Raw genomic sequence first — 19581 nt, forward strand, 5'->3', positions numbered from 1 at the left:
GGGGGGGGCGAAAAAATGTTCTGCCCCGGGCGCCCATAACTCTGGTTACGCCACTGAGGAGGACCCAACACGCTGATGTCATGACGCTGATCACTGGGAGAAAAGCTGTATGCTAGTGGAGGAATTATACATCGCGGTCCACAAAGCACTGACTGTAAGTTTTTAAAGATTTAATGAATAAAGGTTTTAAGGATTTTATACTATGTGGCGTCTACATTTTTTTCCATTGGGCACTGAATGTGTATAAGGAGAAGTGTGTGGAGGAGGATAATATTGGCCATTTAGAAGGTGGATTGACAACCTGAACCGACCAACAGTTTCCAGAAAAAAAACAGCGATCTAAAAGGAGATATTGACTACAAAGGAGGTTGCCAGCCCATCAGCTGTCTTTGGAGAGGGGCTCGCTAAGGATTGTAATCTGAGTGCAGTTTGACCACAGTCGTCAAAGGAGTCTGGTATTGGTATTGATTGCACAGAAACACTTAGGAGGTTACACTAAGAAATACCTTTTTGGAATGGAGAACAATTGCACTTTGAAATAGCCTCTTAAAAAAGCTTTGTGTGTGTGTGTGTGTGTGTGTGTGTGTGTGTTTTATAGAGACTTATTTGTGGAGTTGCACATGTGATCTGGATCACAACACATTGCACATACAGTTGTGAGATTGTATTGAATGTAACCATTGTGGAGGTCACATATTGTGTTGGGACTATCACTAGGCACTTTATTGTATATGTATAAGTTGCAGGTTTTTTAGTACAGTGACTTAATTGTCTTGAGTTCTTGCAGATAGTGTCCTGGCTGGGATCCAAAACAGATTCTCTATAGATTGAACTCAATGGACTTGTGTCTTTTTTCAACCTGACTAACTATGTAACTATGTAACAGGGACCAAAGTGCTGCAAGACAGAAGTGCTAACCACAAAGCCACTGCCCTCCCCTTATCATGCTGGTAAAGCGGTTAAATCATATTGCATTATATTTTTATATTGAACATCACCACTATCCATAGGGTTTATACTTGCCATTATTTGACAATATATATAATATATGTATGTATGCATATCATGTAGATAGATAGATAGATAGATAGATAGATAGATAGATAGATAGATAGATAGATAGATAGATAGGTAAATGTGTGTCACATTATATATTGGGAAACAAATGCTAATAAGAGGTAGGGGTCCAATTTGTTAATCTTTTCCTAAATAGGTTTTTTATTGATTGAAAAATCAAATCATTATTCATTAAGAAATACATTGCTTTTGACACAACATAACAATCACATCAAGTAGTCTTGTTTTTTCATTGAGGGGCTGCAGCTTCCCTAGACTTGAAGATAATTAAAGCCAATGGCTTTATAGTTAGAGGTCTTTTAACTGATGACTGCCCATCAAATGCAGAGGGATTTGTAAACATTCCAGTGTAACAAGAGAGGTGGAAAATAAACAATCATTGTGTTGCAAACAGAGCAGGAAGGTGATGAGGGCAGAGAGGGAGGATAAAATGGATAAGGAAAATAAAAACCCACAAACACTTTACCTTACCTCAGCAAATGTTTACCAGAAAGCCAGCACATTATTTTCCCATGAGGAAATCCCAATCTGCTTCTACTGTTAGGCTTCAGCAGGAGATGCTATTGAAAACACATTGTAAGACCCCTACTATTTAAGGAGCTGTTTAATAAGCATAATTAATTTAAATTGCAGATGTATGCTAATGATTAAGACATACAGAAGCAAAGGTTATAGTATACATACACAAGCAGTAATTATTTGCTTAATGCCTATATGCATGATGATATGGGTTAAGATAAAGGAGAAGCTTCCTTGCGGGAAATAAACACATTAAACAATAGGCAGGTGCAGTCTAGAAGGAATGTTTAGCATTACTAACTGGCCATAACTGCTCAAATTCTTATAAATTGAGGAGTGTGTGGCCCTGCCGGCACCCATCTACTCAACAAAATTTGATTTTTCAATCAACGTTCGTCAAAGGAGCCTGTCCGAAAATTGTTGGCCAAGCAGTGACTACAGCCAAACAAGCTGTGATACATTGATGTGTCGTTACAGCACAGATCACGAGTCAACCACTTGCCACATACATGCCCACATTTTTGTCTGCCGCTTACCATTCCCAAAGTCTTTCACTTATTTCTTAAACATGATGACCATCCAGAAGGGGTGGATATTTCTAGTCCTTTCCCCCTAGCAACTTTTGTAGGGGCTTTCTGGGAAAATCACACAACCAGATAATAGACTCCTAGCCATGTCATCCAATACCATAATGGTTCCTACGGTTTACTAACATTTTACTAACATGATTAACTAGTAGAATTATATTGGGTGGCTGGAGATATATTACAATGGTGCTTCTAGGAGTATTAAAATGTTGTAATATAACACAACATTATTAAGCCAGATCTGATGTATAAAGAGCATCTACATGTTTATGCGATTTCTTCAACAAATAGCTAAAATACTTGCAATTATCCATTGGGTTGCTAGGTTACTATGTGTGTTTTTGCATGGCCAGACCAATTATAGAAACTGTATGCTTCCAACCATTAGTCATAACTCTGTATAGTTCTACTACACTTAGTCTCCGACTCAAGCTAGGAGAAAATGAAAAGTGCACAAAAGTAGATTTATTTCCCAAAACAAGCAATCATGTTTTACTTTTCAATTTATAATCAAATGAAACAAGGATTCTGATTGGTTGCTATGGAAAACCCCTTTTTGTGCTAAATCTCTTCTCTAAAATTAGCCTCTAAATAAATGTAAGAATGCAGTGTTTTTCCATTTATAAAGTATGAAAGTGATATAAAGATTTGTAGTGTGTCACATCTTGGTAAGATAGGGAGCCCTAGCCCATATTGCCCAAAATAACTTTAAAGAAGACATTATGCCCACACGAATATTACCCTACCCCAAAAAATTGTTACACCAAAGTAAATCAATGGTATTACAGATCACCAACAAAAAAAATTGTCAAGGGCATATGCTGTAAAGTTACTGCCCAAAAGTCTGCAACAAAGTGTCTGCACAAAATTAAACTTAAGTTGGTAGATAATCTGTTTAGATTCTTCACTATATAATCCACCTAAATAGACTTTCTTGACAATCAAGATAGCCAATTCTTATCTTGACATGCAAGAAGCAGAGTAATTTTAAAGGAACTGAACTGTTTGTTCCCCCAGCCTTGATTTCCATTATATTATTAGGTAGGGAGACAGATTAAAGTTTATGGTAATTCAACGCCAACCTAGGATTATCCTCAAGGCAATAACTAGACCATTAACCCTCATTTTTAAAGACTCCTTAATGACTGGTAGGATTCCCAGTGATTGGCGGAGGGCTACGGTAGTCCCAATATTCAAAAAGGGGGCTAGGTGCCAACCTGGGAACTATAGGCCGGTCAGTCTAACATCAGTAGTTTGTAAAATGCTAGAGGGCATAATAAAGGATTATCTGATAGAATTTGTTCAGGAAAACAGGATAGTTAATGACAATCAGCATGGGTTCAGGAAAGATCGTTCCTGCCTAACTAACTTGCTAACTTTTTGTGAGGGGGTGAGTAGAGATATGGACGGAGGTAAGCCGATCCCAGGGTACGGTGGATGTCCAAGGAACCCAGATATAACCTTCATGCTCTTGCAGTTAATGAGGCAGATAGTACACAACAAAGGTAATTAACTTGACACTGCTCCCAAGGCCTGTTTGGCTTCTATTACTGGACACCAGGTGCTGTGCTGCACCTGAGTTTGTCCTAGCTCCTCAAGTCAGATATAATAAAACAAAGTGGCCTTCATGCTCCAACAGCAAACCAGGGATATAGCACATTTGGTGAAAGCGTGCACCTGCCTGTCACCTCACAAGGGAGGATACATTTTTAGGCAGTATCTAAAGGGATGAGCTGTGCTAGTACAGACAATAGAAATGGGTTCATTTCTCAGTGCATATTGCATTTCTTTTCAATGTTAATCAAAGGTATGAGAGGGGGGAAAAGCTCATACCATGCCCAAGGACCATTCTGCCTCGGTTTGTCTCTGCTTTAAGTAAGTTAAATGAATGACAGCTTAGTATTTTTAACGCATTAAATTCAAATTATATAGACATTTTCAGGTTATGTTTTAGCAGCTTGTTAAATGCTTTTACATTGATTAGTAAGTTAATATTCTAACTAGTTGTTTAATGGTAGGGATGAGCTTTGGGTTCCGGTCCATCATGAATTCAACCAGAACTCAAACCGTTCACAGTTTGGAAAAACAACAAACTAACAACAGCCTTTTGTCAGTGTTTGTCCCTTCTCCTTCTCCCTTTTTGTACACTGTGCTGTATTTTGATACACAACTGGGAAATACATTGGGTTACATATTATTTTGTACCCACCACTGTGTTCACAGTACATAGACCCAACAGTCCTTTTTAGGACTACCTATAAATAGAATTTTGCTAGAGTCTTTGGGTCAACGTGTTCCTGACACCCTTTGTTTGCAGCACATCACCACATATTAGTTTGGTACAGTTTAGTGCACCTAACCACTACATCCTCAATCCCTCTAATGCCATAGCTGCTAAAAAAAATAAGCAAATCCCCTGTATCCTTCATGTCTGGGAGGCCTAAAAGGAAACACAGGGGTTCCACATGCATGGATAGTAGGGGAAGAACAGGTTCTGCATGAGCAGGGCAAGGGGAGGATGTGTGGTGGATATCCTTATCCAAGAATAAAGGCCTGGTATGTACAACCCCAATTCCAAAAAAGTAAAAATACTGTGTAAAATCATAATAAAAACAGAATGCAATGATATGCAAATCTAATAAACCCATATTTTATCCACAATAGAAAATAGAAAACATATCAAATGTTTAAACTGAGAAAATGTACAATTTTAAGAAAAAAATAAGGCAATTTTGAAATTGATGTTAGCAACATTTCTCAAATTGGTTGAGACAGGGCCATGTTTACCAGGGTGTAGCATCCCCTCTTCTCTTAACAACACTCTGTAAATGTCTGGGAACAGAGTAGACCAGTTGCAGATCATTGCATTCTGTTTTTATTTAGATTTTACAAAGCGTCCTGGACTTGGGGTTGTATTTTGCCAGACCTCGTATACTGTTGAGCAGGGCTCAAAATTTCAAGTCCTGAGCTACTAGCCAGGTCTTAAGAGTCACTAGCCACCAGTTGCCCAACCTAACCCTTACCCTGCCCTGGCCTTAACTCCGCCCCTAAACACACCCTCTTAAATAATCTTATGATAATTCTTATCTTATGATAGTTGCCGCTTGTAAACCAGTCTTTGTGCAGCAGGCTCTCTCTCCTTCCAGTGGCAGTTTGCACGCTGAGTGCTAGTCTACGCGATGTGGCGTGTCTCCTCCCAGTGGCAGCCTGCATCTCGGTTGCCATCACAGTTGCTTGGAAATGGGATGCAGCCTCCCAGTGTTTCACCATTACCATAGTGTATTTTCCCTGGCTTCCTTATCAGTTGCTGAGAAACCTACTGTGGCCACATGCCCCCAGCTCTGGGATCGGTCCCTGGCGCAGGGACCTTATTTAAACATTATCAACCAGTGCCTCTGTGCTTTCAATAGCATTTCCTGCTACGTGCAGCTGATTAGTTGGCCTGTTTGTTCAGTGTTAAACTGGTATAGGCAATTTCTGCCCATGGGAGGAAAGAGGCACATTCAGTTTGCTTGTTGCAGATGGAGCAGTGAAGTAAGCTGTGAGCAGGATTGATGCCTGGTTATCTGGGGGTGATAGTGAGGTCTGCTGCAGACCTCACTAATCACTCACAGATAAACCAGGGATCGATCCTGCTCACAGCCTCCACTGCCCAGTTTCTTAAATTCTATGACAAGTGGGGTAAACAACCCCAGATTCACATACATGGTACAGACACCTCTGTGAATCTGTGTAAAACTGACAATGGTGCAACCAGTCAAAATAAAAATATGAAAATATCTACTAGTAAAATAGTCTTTTTACATAATTGGCTTATAATTTCTATTCTCAGGAGAAATTAAATTCATACTAAAGATAAAAATGATTCAATATCCACTTTGTTAATACCATATTAGGTCAGTAAGTGTGGCTGTGTGACAACGCCGGCTCTATGTTGGTCTTATCAGACTCCCGTTTCCTAATAAAAGAAGTGTCTGAACAACTTTGTGAAATTGACTTTCAGCTGTCACTGATAATAGGAACAGGTACTAATAAGAACTATGTGAAGTTGGTTTGTGTTGCAAAAGACACAGGAAAACAAGTCTTAAGTGATAGTGAATTAAGTGCACAGGCAACATGTAGCTGAATAGTTCCAGATTTCTGAAGTAAATGCAATTGTAAATTTCCCTGTATATATTTTTCATATAATGGTGGCAGTGGCATTTTTTTTAGGTTACACAACATTTAAACTACTGTTTACCAAATCTATAATTTCAGTTAAAGAATATACTCATATCAATTTTAATGCTTGCAAACACAATATAACACCTAGTTTATTGGTAAAATATGAAAGGCGAGGTCGTGTTCAGTAAATAGATACCAAATATGTTAACCTTCAAAGTCGCAATGCTTTAAAAACCTTAATATCTCATCAACTTAGTTATCAGTGAATGATGGCTGTAGATTTATTGCTCTCACTCTGGCATGTACCATACAGGTAAAACTCGAATAATTAGAATATCGTGCAAAGTTCATTTATTTCACTAATGCAACTTAAAAGGTGAAACTAATATATGAGATAGACTCATTACATGCAAAGCAAGGTAATTCAAGCCGTGATTTGTCATAATTGTGATAATTATGGCTTACAGCTCATGAAAACCCCAAGAACCCCAAATCCACAACCTCAAAAAAGTAGGTTATTACATGCAATCAATAAAACAAGGATTGTACATAGAACAATATCGGACCTCTGAAAAGTACAAGCATGCATATGTACTCAGTACTTGGTTTGGGCCCCTTTTGCAGAACTTACTGCAATTACTTTTGCACGATATTCTAATTATTCGAGTTTCACCTGTAAAACATGAAATGTGTGGGGCAGTTGTTATTTTCCACCACTCAAATCGCTTCTATGAATAAGACAGCAAACTGGATTAAAAATGTAAACAAACTCCCAGCTGGTATAGCAGACCAGAGTTTCTTGAAATGCTGACGTTGGCGTAATATTTATATCAGCGCAGCAGTTAAATTCTCCAAAACAATCAACAAACTACTTAAACTCTATTTCCTTACTCTCTTTAAAAAACCTATAGATGATTTAAAACACTGGTATGCCCTTACAATATCATAGCAAAAGAGAGACAAAAGTAATTAAAATGAAGACATTACCCAAATTTCTCTAACACTATACCAATCAAATACTAATTTGCATAATATAAAAAAAATACTTTCTTACATTTGAATTAGAAAATGAGGAAGGATTTTTGTACCTAATAATCTCAATTCACACAAATCTAAACCTGCCCAGCTACTCTGTGGATGGTTAACATAAAGTCACCAGTTTGTCATCCCAAATTCCTAAACTTACAGTGGATGCTTATGTGGATATATTCTAGATCAGATTCTGCAATACTCTGTAATGCTTGCCTTTTTTCCTAAATTCTCCCTAAAATTACTAGTCCTTTTGGCCCTTTCACTGACCACACATGACCAGTTATACAGCAAAGACCTGTTTAATATTCAGAGAATGTTAACCCCTTCCCGACTGATGACAGGATTATACCGTCATGATCGTGCAGTTCATTAATAGCCAGTGACAGGACAATCTCATCATGCAGTTTGTCATCCCAAATTCCTAAACTTACAGTGGATGCTTATGTGGATACATTCTAGATCAGCTCCTGCAATATTTGGTAATGCATGCCTTTTTTCCTAAATTCTCCATAAAAATTCTATAGTCCTTTTGGCCCTATCACTGACCACACATGACCAGTTTTACAGCAAAGACCTGTTAAATATTCAGAGAATGTTAATCCCTTCTTGACTGATGACAGGATTATACCATCATGATCGTGCAGCTCATTAATAGCCGGTGACAGGACAATCTCATCATGTGGTACAATGAGCACTGCTCTGTGGAGGGACCAGCGCTCATTGAGTTACTGCTGTTGCTTGTAGCTGATAGCTGATCACTGTGATCACAGATATGTGCCAGCCACTAAGCCGGATTGTACCTCACTGTGCTTAGTGTGTTACAGACTGATACACAGTATCACCGAGGAGAATAATGTATTCTCCTCAGAGATACAGAGTGTCAACGCTCCTGTAAATGCAAAATAACCCCTTAGTGCCCCTAGCTCAAAAAATAAAATAAAAAAATAAAGTTTTTAACATTGTAAAAAATGTTAAAAAAGGAAAAAAGTTTAATAAAAGTTTTTAAAAATATATGTTTATTAAAAAAATTATAAGAAAATATAGTGCTAAGGAGGCTATTAAAGAGAGGAGACAACCATACCAAATTCTTAAATTGTTCCAAACTAAAATTGTATTTCACTCATGACATTTAACTCCCAAAAAAAACTGAAATCCCAAATATATAATATACCCTATAAATCAGGACAAATAAAATACTTTTTTTTATCAATTACTTTTTTAGCCCCACTAATTGTGTATACATTATTATTGCTAAAACTGTGAAAAATTTGGGTTTTAAAAAAAAATGTTTATTTTTTTTAAACAATAAGAATTTATATACCGTATTTGCCGGCGTATAAGATGACTCGGCGTATAAGACAACCCCCTACACAGGCGTATAAGACGACCCCCGATTTTCGGGCAGTGTTTTTGGGTCTAAAAACCCGTCTTATATGCCGGCATATACGGTACATATGTCACATCAAATTAAAGTCCATTTTATCCTTTAAAAAACGCTATATAATATGCGTAGGTGCAATGAATGAGGAAGATGGAAATTATGGTTAAACAAACACATAGCAAAAATGGCGAAATTGCTCCGGTCCCTGGGAGTGAAAACATTTGTTGAAGCTGTGCCACTAAGGGGTTGAAGTAAAAAAATGTTTTAATTAATGTAAATAAACAAGGGTAGTGGCATATTTTTGTATTGTTTTAGACAAAGCATGCCATTTTAGAATAATTGGCTGATTTTTTTTTCTGTCTTTTAGGCAGGAAATGCCTGGTATGATAAAATATAATTCAATTTGATAACATATCTTAAAACTTATTGTCAGTAGAAAATGTTTTTCTAACAAATTCAGAAATCATTTTGACAATATCTCAATATCCATTATATCTGTTGTCAGCAAACATTCATATACCAAAACAACACAATGTTGTTCACATTTACTTGAAAGTTTATTAAATATTACTTGAATATGTAACAAATCATTGCCATACATTCCCAATAATTAGCCCATGTAAGAGGTGGGAAGTTGAATTCAATCCTCTAATTAAATTTATTCTACCAGACAACATCTGATTATTCCTGCTTTAATTACATTTTTAACTATTTACAGACTATAACACCATTTGAGTCATCTCAAAATAATTTCCTCTTTACACAGAGGCTTGAGAAAGGAATACTTTTGGATACTTAAAAAAAAGTATCCAAAATCTAGTTCATTACCACAAAATCCATCTTTCATGCCTATGTACCATACTTGGTGGTGTTGTTCCACGGATACAGTAATGGCTTTTGGTCTAGAGGCTATAATCTTCAGTAGAGGCCTTGCTTGGTAAACATTTCTAAGGCCTTAGAAGATGCATAAACATTACTTAGATTTGAAAATAAATGTATTTTGTTTTACAACTGAACTCTAAGCAACAAAAAAATATTTTCTTCTATAGAAGTGTGTCTCGTGACCACACAAAAAAATCATTTCATTCATCAAGTCCTTTCATGCAGAAGATTCATGTAGGTATTGGAAATATGTACATGAATATGTTGCATGTAGTGAAGTATCTCTAAGAACACACCTGACAGCTGTCTGCCACCGGATACCTTCTGATGCATCAGTGAGGCCTACTAAGGAGAGCGTCTCCCGGGCTGTCTCATCGGGTACACGGCTGAGGAGTGGACTTCCTGCAAAGAAAACATCCTCACCTGTAGTTGGTATAGGGTACTGTATCAAAAGGTTTACATAGGTCACCTAGTACAGTTATGGGTCACATTGCAATAAATAACCATAACAGAGGACCAGATATAAGCTTGAGCTGAAGAACGCGGAAGTGGCACTTGTCTCAAGTGCAGTCCTGTGTCATATAGGCATTTGGAGATAACGGAAAAGCTGCCTGCCATAACGGGTACTGCATGGAAGCATAAACAACCCTTTGCTCAAAGATCAGGGATTCAACATTTTCAACCCCCCCATCCCTCCGCAGAAGCTTAGAGTTTGCAGTGAAATCAGAGTACGCAATTTCAGTGCATGAGAGGAGCCTTTCTAACTGTACAAGACTGAAGGTAAGGCTGGAGTTCAGCTTTAAGTGCAAATTAACCTGGATTATAATTAACTGGGAACTCCAATACATTTCTAGTCAAGCAAGCTTAATTTTATAAGATATGCCACCACCCCTGTTTTTAATACCATACAAATACCTCTCTACATTTGTAGAGGTCTAAGCTTCCAATGTTCAGCTCAGTAGCAAAACTATTTCACCCTCCTTCACGTATTTATTCTCATTTTCATCTTAAGGTAAATGAAATATGCATCAGATTATCGCTAGATGAATGCACAATTATAGATCCTGTAATGATAAATGAATCGTATTTAAAGTAAAATTAAACCCTCAATAAAAAGACCAGACTATATTATTGTAGAGTAAATAAAGGGCATATACAAGTTAACCATTTCAGTACTGGAGTGCTAAACCTCCATCATTTCCAGTCCACTTTTTCAGTTTTTTTGTGCTGTAAAAGATTAACTGAGAATTACTTCATCTTGAAGCACTGTAACCAGACTAATTATATATACTTTTTTGACACAGAGTTTTTTTTCATGGTATTTAATTGGTTTTTATACTATATAAGGGAAAAAAGCAGGGATGCACAGAAATTTCAGTTGCTGAAACATTTCATCTGAAAATAGCACTTTTGGCAAAATCTGTTACAGGAGGTGCTCCCATCCCATACCTCCTGGCTCCACTTCCTGTGTCAGGATGGAGAGCGGCGAGTAGAGGAGAGTGCTGAGCTCTGTCACAGGAGGGTGAAGCTCTCCTACCCCACCACCAGCCCCTCTCATGTGACAGCCGATTCAGGATGGAAAGCGGGTATACAAACACTCAAGATCAGCTGATCGGTAAGTGTTTGTAAATAACTGGACATAGTGTGCATACTATGTCCAGTTATGAATGAATGGGAAGTTATCTAAATCACTTCCTGTTCATTCATGATTGTGGACATAGTAAGTATGCTATATGCACAATGTATGAATGAACAGGAACACTCAGTATAGAGGATTCCTGTTCATTCAGTGACGGGGCCGTAGAAAAAGAGATTGAGGACTCTGTGTTTTCTATTTTTCTCTTCTCCTTTTCTATTTTAAAAGGGAAATATCAGGGATCTGTTTAGACCCCTAATATTTCCCTGGAGCCCCCGACAGTAAAGTAACAAAAAAAGAAAAAGAAATAAAAATAAAATACTTACAAAATCATTTAAACATTTTTCGGCCTGACAAATGTTTTAATTTCCGTTTTGGTCTCAAAATTACATTTCGGCGCATACATTTGAAAAAAAATAATTTTCCCTTACTTCCTGTTATAAAACACAGCTAATAAAAATGCCAGGACAGCATGAAAACAGTAAAACATTTTTTGGGAAAGTCAACACCCCAATGTCATCTGATTTTGTTAACAATTTTTTTGGAAATGAAGGAACATGTGGATACTGAAGGGGTTAAAACATGGAGTTTGTTAATGTAAGGGTCACATACATTGGGAGGATAGAGATGAATAATTAATGTACAGATGTGCAGCATAAGGAGGGGGGGGGGGGGAAATCTAGCAAATTATAGCTGAACTATAGGTAACACTATTTACAGCAACAGTTTGCTTTTTTTTCTTTTGAGATAAAGGTTTTAAATAAATCAATATAAGCTAACCTTTATAGACACCCCTGTCAGTGCTAAATGGTTTGTCTCAACCCTCAGTCTGCCACGTTTGCTGGACAATTTAGTCTGTTAAAGGAAGTTGATAAACAACAGACTTACTGGCTGGATCACCAGGTGATAATAAAGGAAAACAAGTCTAAAATAAAGAAAACTAATGTAGGCACCACATCTAAGGAATAGTAAGCTTTACTATAATACATTTTTTGCTTTTGGGTTTAGATATGCTTTAATTAATCATTGGCATTCATATCTTCCATTGAGCTTCGTTCGTTGTTTTTATTAGATTATAGAACAAATAGCTATCTTATAAAACAGATACATTTGAACTGAGAAATGTATAGCCTCTTTAAGAACCTATTTACATTGTTGCATTTTAACACACATGTAGCACAGCTCTAAACCACATGTCCAACTAAATAATAAAAATATTGCCTGTTCCCAACCCTGTGCTGCTGTGCAGTGCATTTTGGAACATACAACATGTTACTTTTTTTCTGTTTTAGTGTTGGGAGGCCCAAGGAAGTCAATAGCAACACATCAAAAAGTATGTAATATGCATTTTGATGCATTGGCAGGAGGTATAAACAAGCCTTGGCCAAGGGCTGTTAACTATTTCCACTCCAATTCTTAAATGCAAAAATGCATTGGAAATATGTATCAATGCATGTCAGTAACACTTGTCAACACACAAAGGGAACACACATTGAAATATGTCAATGCACCTGCCTACCATTCCAAAAAACTCACCTCTACACACAAACATAGATCTAAATGGAATGTAAAAGATACAAAGCAAAAGTCATTTATATGCGATATGTGATCTTTAGATAACCTTATTGAGTTGTCATTTGATTAAGTTCAATTCTAATTACTTAACGCTCCATGATCTAATTTCCTGAATGAGGTTATAATTACAAGTATCTACATTATTGGAAAAAGAGATATTACAGTGGGTTATTGATTACGCTTACTGTAGTATCAGAAGGGTCAAGGCTTAAATAGTTTCAATTTTCACTTAAGTCTACCTTGTACAAATATGCATTTTACGGAATTAGATTTGTCACATTTTGGTATTTTCATTATTCCATAACATGTTCAACTTTAGGTATTTAAGGGCAGGTGAGTTTCCCACCCCTCTTGGACAACATATGGTCATGAGGATCACACAAGAGTCCTCAGAAATGCTGGAATCAGCCATGATAGATAGGTTATTTAGGTTAGCCAGTAACATAAAGTGTTATTTCATAGTAGTGCCAAAGCTCCCCCCATATTGGTGTAGCAGTGCAAAGCTGTGGCCTGCCAAGCAACTAAAAAGGTTATCATTTTCCAGTTAATCTGATGAGCTTTTTATGTGACTCTCACTTGCTGGGTGAGCTTTCCTTGCAGTATGTGGACTTTTGCACTGGAGGCTAGAGCAGTGTACTCTTTCATTTTGAAAAGAGCTGAAAGCTGTGCATATGGTAATAACCTGTGTGTCATCATAGGCCAGCCTTGTTGTTCCATAAAGTGAACTGCCACCTTTTAAGGTTAAAGAAAATAGCATACAGACATCCATTCTTGAGAAGTATTAGAATCCCATGATACCAAGGTGCAGAGAAGCTGGGTACATGGCTTGCTACACACAATTTGTGGTGATGCAGCACAATGCAGCAAGAAGACGTGGAGATGTGACATACTGTCATGAAATGTGGTGGAGAATCTGTAACTCCAGAATGAGGGCAGAAGTCTCTTAAGGTAGTAGCCTGCTGGGAAACTGACGCTTTCATGTGTGTCGGTCTCCTGGGTTCCCCACAGGACTCACTGGTTTCCTCCTGCTGAATTCCATGTCATTACTGTATCCTGTAGTATGTGGAGGTCAACATGAGGAACTATGGTGGACACAGGGGATCAACACACCTGAGGGTCCTGGTTTCCCAGCAGACTTTGGGGCATGATTCCTTGTCATATGAGTAAAGTTCATCAGCTTTAGCAGCAGGATAGGTGAGTACAAATAATGGGAATTCATTTTTGTAAGAGGTTTGCATTATTATATATTGACCCTCGATGGACCTTTTATTCAAATTCAAAATAAACTAAGTGTAAATACAGCCAAAGAGCTAAATACACATAAAAACATATATACCAACTGTTCAGCCTTTCAAAAATTGTGTAATTGTGTTCACGCACCCCTTCCATGGTGTACAGCTAGGCAGGTGACAACCATATTTCACAATTCACCATAGCAATTTCCTATGTCACCTCTCTGACTCCAGACTGTTCACTGGACAATGAATCAGCACCCCCCATCAGCACCCCACGCTGCTAATATATTATGCAATAAGAATAAGATGACCCATGAAAATGTACGATATAGCTGGACCAGGAAATAGTATAGAGTCATCTGCAAGGATATGCACTCCGGAAGATGTAAAAACCACAAGACTGGCTGACCGGTCAGTTCTTTGGCTGGTAAAACAGTTTATATATACATTATGCTTTTCAAATGTGTATGTGAAAAAGTAATAAAGGGTAAATTTGATTATCTTCTTCTGGTTCAGCAACAATAAACAGAATATCAGAAAAGAAAAATCCAATCCACCTGATTGCTAGCAATGTCTGTCTACTGTGGGCCACAACCTTTTGATGAGTTAAGCAAATGGTCTATTGCTGGTTGCAGGCAACCCTGATGGTAACAACATTTGTTGTTTGTTTGAAAGCAAAGTCAATTTTTTCCTCATAAATATGTGAATTCCATTCACAGAGAATATTTTCTTCTTTTTATTGCCATCAAGAATACATTACCATTAATGTATTTTGTTTAAAATGTTTTTTTTCCCCTTAAATTACCTGGAACAAAGTAACTTGCTGCCCATTATATCAATGAATGTGTTTTTAAAATATGTCTGTCGTGATCTTAGACCCCTCATCCACATAGCTAGTTTTGGATGACCTTCCCACTTTGTGAGTCACATATTAAAAGCTCAGTGGCTACAACAAAAAATAATAGAATAGCTCAGCTAGTGGAAAACAAGATACACAGAAAGAAGAGTCAGCCTTTTATAGTAAGTTGACTATAGCAGCCAGAGGAACATATCTAATGAATTGAGAGATAATGATTTAATTGTATCTGGACATTTTATTCTGTTTCCATAGAAACTACAAGAATGCCCCAAGTACCAGAATGAGTTCATCATGCTAAAAAAGAAAAATAGTTGGAACTGCTACATTATATGCACAATTAGGCAAATATTTATCATCAACTCGAGTGTCATTACATAAAATGACATGTCTTTATATCTTATATATATGTTCAGCCAAATCTTATTAAAATGGTTAAAAGGGCACAGTGGAATTATGTTTCCTTGTGTTCTCAGGAAGGAGGACTAAATGTTAACAAAGGAAAGCATGGTGACCAGGGATGTAAGTCACGGGAAGAATTCTGATGCCTCACACCCTCTCACAAGGATTTCAGCCTATTATTGTGGTGGTCAGTGGCAGATATAATGAACCCCTTTTCCTCTTCTTCAACATTAGTGGTCAATGGCAGCTATATCTAACCCTTATTTTTTGCATCTCTCGTTAGTGGTTAGTGCCACTTACAGCTATCCAGGCAGCAAACAAATCACTGCAAAGCTTGTGTATAACAGGTAGCAGAGGAACATATAGCAGAGGAACTCAGCACAGCTGAGTCAAAGGGGTTGATTTACTAACATTATAAACACACCACGAACGTGTATACACCTCTGCAGTGTGTTCCCTCCCAGCATGATCTATGGGTGGAATCTAAACACCTTTGTAATGTGTACACACCCAGCAGGTGTGTTGTGCAAAGCCCTGAAGGAATTCCAAGGTGATGTTGGGTAAATTAGCTCTATGTTGTGTTGCTTGCGTTGATGAATGCAAGGAATGTAAATGCATGAGCTAACCATTTTTGTCTAAACTGTGAAGCAGCATTATATATGCATCATGTGCATGATTTTTCCATATATGGCATTAGTGGAAATATGCTTTTACAGACTTTTTGGTTGATAAATACGTTTTGCTGTGTGAAAATCACACACACCTGGTGTGTGTGTGTGTTTAGGTTAGTAAATCACCCCCAAAGACTCAGCTTTCTTCTCTGAGTCTCTGCCACTGTCAGCAACATGTTTCAGTATACTTCTCTTTTCCTGCAAGTACCTGGCTGCAGCTATGCTGGATTTGGCAGTTGGATCAATAAGGAGAAAAGTCCCCAGACCAGTGATCTGAGGGTTTACTCCAACCTGATTACAGTTCCCAAACCAAATACATCCTATCCTGGACTTAAATGTTTAAAACAAGTTCCTGTGGGTTGGCAAGTTCTGTACAGAATCAACACTGTCCTTCATTGCTTCCCGAAAAAATGTGGATATCGTTGCCCCTGTGGACATCAAGAATGCCTATGTCATGTGCTAATTTTCCCTGCCCAGGAGAGGCTTCTACATTTTGCTTCGGGGAGGAACATTTACAATTTTTGGCACTTCCCATTGGCCTTCCATGGTCTGTGGGTGTTCACAAAGGTGTTGGCTCTGGCCCTTGTGCAAATGCACTTTGAGGGCATCCATGCTGTGGGCTACTTAGATGACCTCCTGTTAAAGGCATGGTCAGATGGATCTCTGCAGACGCTTCTTATGCTGCAGCGTTTTGGGTAGATCCGCAGCCTCTAAAAGTCAACGATGAATCCCACTTACATCTCAGGTCAGAGTGTTTCTTCCCCCAGGGAAAGGTTCTGTACCTTTTGGTCTCAAGTGCGGTCCCTGCAGTCCAAGGACCAGCCCTCTATTCAATTTTGCATGAAAATCCTGGGACTGATGGTGGCCCCATCAAGGAGGTTTCCATTCACTCAGTTTTACTTTAGACTGTTTCAGCTGAGCATTCTTTCTATGTGGGAGAAATGGACTCTGTATACATCTGACGGCCAAGACGAGGCTCTCTGTGGCATGGTGGATCTCTGATCTGGCGTCCGAGACAGGGTCACTTCTTTCGCTGCAGTGGTCAATCCTGACAACAGATGCCAGCCTCTTGAGCTGGGGAGGTGTCCTCAACTCATTAACCATACAGAGGAGATGCTGACTGAGGGAATCAAGACAGTCCATCAATGTCTTGGAGCAAAGGGTGATTTGGTTCCTCCTGCAGCGCTAGTAGTGTCAGCTAAACCATTAGGGAGTCAGAAGTCACACTGCCCAAAGAAAAGTGAAAATAATACTAGCCTAGACAGAGCTTTACCATCTGGATCTCACCGCATGTGCATATTCCAGGAGTGGAGAATTGCCTTGTGGACTTTATCAGTTGGCAGTGACAGGACCCAGGGGAGTGGTCTCTGAACCCTTAGGTGTTTCAGGAGATTTCTCACTGCTAGGGAGACACAAGATGAGGTTCTCCTAAAGTCCAGACTCAACAACAAGTTGAACACATTTGTGTCCAGGTCCAGGAACCCAAGAGCCTGCGTGGTGGATGCTCTGGAGGATCATGAAATCAGTTTTCCCTGATCTTCATGTTTCCCCCCACAAGATTTTTCTTAATCTGCTTGCAGGTATCACGTACCTGGGCGGAGACCGATCTGAACAGGGGGCTACTCTTGCACCACTAGTTCTATGCCCCTGGAGATGGTGACAGGTAAGAGGAGGACTCAGGGAGGCATGGGTGCCAAAGAGGTGTTCTGGTGGGACCCGGTACTGCAGAAGTTGGAGTGCATTGGCTAAGGTAATGCGTCCACAGGAACTGATGCTGCTGAAACATGAGGTACCATGCGTTGCAAGGGCAGAGTGGAGTTAATAATCAGGGTCGAGGTCAAAAGCCGAAGTTATGCACAGAAAAATCAGCTACACGGATGAGGTGCTGAATCGAAGGTCAGAAGCAAGTTCAGGGTCACAGGCCAAAGTCGTACACAGGTAAAGCTGGAGCTCAGATGAAGTACCAAATCGGAAGTCCAAAAGCACAGTCAAAGTCATCAGCCAGGATCATGCACAGATAAACAGAGTCACAGAAACAAGGGAGAGCTGAAGACCAGGCAGCAACTGGCTCAGTGCTCACACTGATTCTTTTAGACCATCTGACGCTACTAATGCACGTGTGCAACATCTGCATGCAGCATTTCCATTGCAGCCACATTTGCATGCTCAGATACCAGCATGCACATGACCCCCAGCTGCAGCATGTTTGCCCATAATCCTGAGGACAGGGCGCACACGCATGTACAGTATATGTACTGGCCTTTTGATAAGTACCTTAAAGCAGGGTTGAGGCAGAGGGTATCCCAGTAATCTTTGTGCCTCCCAACTGGCCCAGAAGAGTATGAAGGTATACAGATGTCCATTGAATGTGGGCACACTCTGTGTATGGCCAGCATAATGCATACAGGGTTCATTTTAGTGCTGGCCAAGATGACCAGAAACTCTGAGGGCAATAACACTACACTGCTAAGACAGCTAAACAAATTCTCCATACTGCCCAGCCTGCAAAAAGGGATCTGAGACTAGCAATAATGATTCTGAAGTCTACTCCTGAACATATGATCCTGTCACAGGGTTTTCAGGGTCAGTGTCAACAGTAATCTCTCCAATCCTTAATAATACAGTGATGGATATGTGTTATCATGTGCACACAGGTTTTTACACAGTATTTGTATGCATCCATCAGTCACTCCAGCTGAACATATCATCTGGAAGATTCCTTAAGCCATCATAGCAGATGATGTGACCACAGCTGCCACAGCCATACAGGAGCATGATAACACTAAGATCAAAGGTTACGAGAGAGAGTAAAGCCAAGCTAGGATAAAAGTTAATACTTGTTGAAAGAAGTAAAATACATTGGACATATCGCAAGTTCATAGTGTAGGAAACCTGACTATAACAAAATTGCTGCAACTGGAAACATGCCCGCAGCATAGGAAAAAATTGATCGAATGTGTTTATTAGGCATGACAAGGTATTTGGTGAAATATATTAGGCATCTCTGACTGCATCACTGAGAATGCTACTTTGAAAAGACATTCAATGATGGTGGGGACCAGAGCACGTAGATGTTCTAAATCTGAAGGAAAAAAAATCTAACAGAAGCACCTGATTTAAGTGTTATTATCTCAAACAACTAAAAACACAAGCATCAAGAGATGAGAGCGTTTTTATTTTATGCATCTAGCTAGAGCATTTTTGGGTAAAGCAAATTAGCACAGATTGAAAAACATCTGCTAGCAACTGCAATATATTCTGACAAGACTCATTGGTCAAGCTCTTTCAAAAATACAAAGAACATTGCTACAGCTGCAGAAATATGACTTGAAGGTGAACTATACCCCTGGAAAACTGATGGCCATTGCACACACTCTCCAGAGTTTTTGACACAAAAACATGGATAATGAAGAATAATGTTTTGATTACAAAACAATGTTCTCCATACATACTACCGAACCAATTAGCCTGAAACTGTTCAACTGAAGTCACAGAAACAGATATGCAGTAACACAGATATTGAACTCACAATCTGAATTTTTATAGTCTCACCTTCACCTTCCT

This window comes from Nanorana parkeri, unplaced genomic scaffold, assembly GCF_000935625.1.
Source record: "Nanorana parkeri isolate BGI_ZX_2015 unplaced genomic scaffold, ASM93562v1 scaffold498, whole genome shotgun sequence".
Taxonomy (NCBI): Eukaryota; Metazoa; Chordata; class Amphibia; order Anura; family Dicroglossidae; genus Nanorana; species Nanorana parkeri.